The sequence below is a fragment of the Hylobates moloch genome, unplaced genomic scaffold, assembly GCF_009828535.3.
Source record: "Hylobates moloch isolate HMO894 unplaced genomic scaffold, HMol_V3 SCAFFOLD_18, whole genome shotgun sequence".
Classification (NCBI taxonomy): Eukaryota; Metazoa; Chordata; class Mammalia; order Primates; family Hylobatidae; genus Hylobates; species Hylobates moloch.
In genome coordinates this window covers 48,768,114-48,769,243 of record NW_026652293.1, presented here as the reverse complement: position 1 = coordinate 48,769,243, position 1,130 = coordinate 48,768,114, and positions in this window count along the sequence as shown.

Sequence of the window (1,130 nt, the reverse complement as noted above, 5' to 3'; positions counted from 1 at the left end):
AGGGGGCGGGGGGGGAGCGTGAGAAGAAACGAAATCGCGGGAAGGAGGGGACACCGGCGGGCTGGGCAGAGGGCGAGGCGGAGGCCAAGTTGGGCTTGGGCGCCGCCGCCCCCGCGCGCGCCTGCTGCCGGGCCCGGGTCACCCGGAGAGCGCGGGCGACCCGGGTCCCGCGCCTGCCCGCCGCCGCCGGCGCCGCCGCCACGCGCTCAGCCCCGGGCTCCTCGCTGGCCCGGCCCCGGCACGGCGCGGCGCGGGGGCGGTGGGTGCAGCCCCAGCTGCCGTGCGCCCCGGCGTCTTTGTGCGCGAGCCTCGCTCAGCCCCTCTTCGCATGTCTTTGTGTGTCTCCCCCCGCAATGCCCTCCGTGCCCCGCGGGGGGTGTGTGGCACGGTCCGGGCGCCCGCAGCTCTGCAGCCCTCCGCAGCTCTGCAGCCCTCCGCTGCTCTCCCTTCCCGGCTCGCTCCTGTCGCCCCTCGCCGGCTGGTTTCCCTCCTTTCGGAACTCCCTCCTCTTCGCCTCCTCCCCCTCCTGTCTCACCGCCAGGGCTTGCTTCCCTGCACCTCCTCCTAGCCCTACCCTTGCCTGCGTCGCCCCTGCAAGATGCTCCCTTCTAAAGATCCTCTCTTCCCTCCTCCTGGGGGCACAACCCCTTGGCTCACCTGCTGGCTCTTCCCCTCTCAGCCCCTTCCACTAACCCCCATCCCCACCCCGCAAAATCCTCACTCTCGCTATCTGGCATCCACATCACACTGCGCTGCATCCTATCTCCTTCCCGACCAGCGTTCGGGGTGTGGGACCGGGTGTGGGACCAAGCTCCGGGACGCGAGTCCTTGGACCCTTGCACTTGGGCGTCCTCCTCGCCCTCGTGGCCCCCCAGACCTGTACAGGGAAGTGTCCCCATTGGCGCCTTGAGACCCCTGGAGTAGGGGAGGTAATGAAGACCCTGGCTTCTTCCAGTCTACACCTTCAGGAAGGGTTAAGGAGTCACCAGCTCGCCCTACTTCACCTCTGGCGGTGCTGGACTTGAGCAGGGCGCTATAATCAGCAGAACGTCCCGGACCGAAAAGGATGTGGAACACACCTGGAGCCAGTGCGAAGACATCTAGAGATGCAAAGGGAATGGAAGAAAACC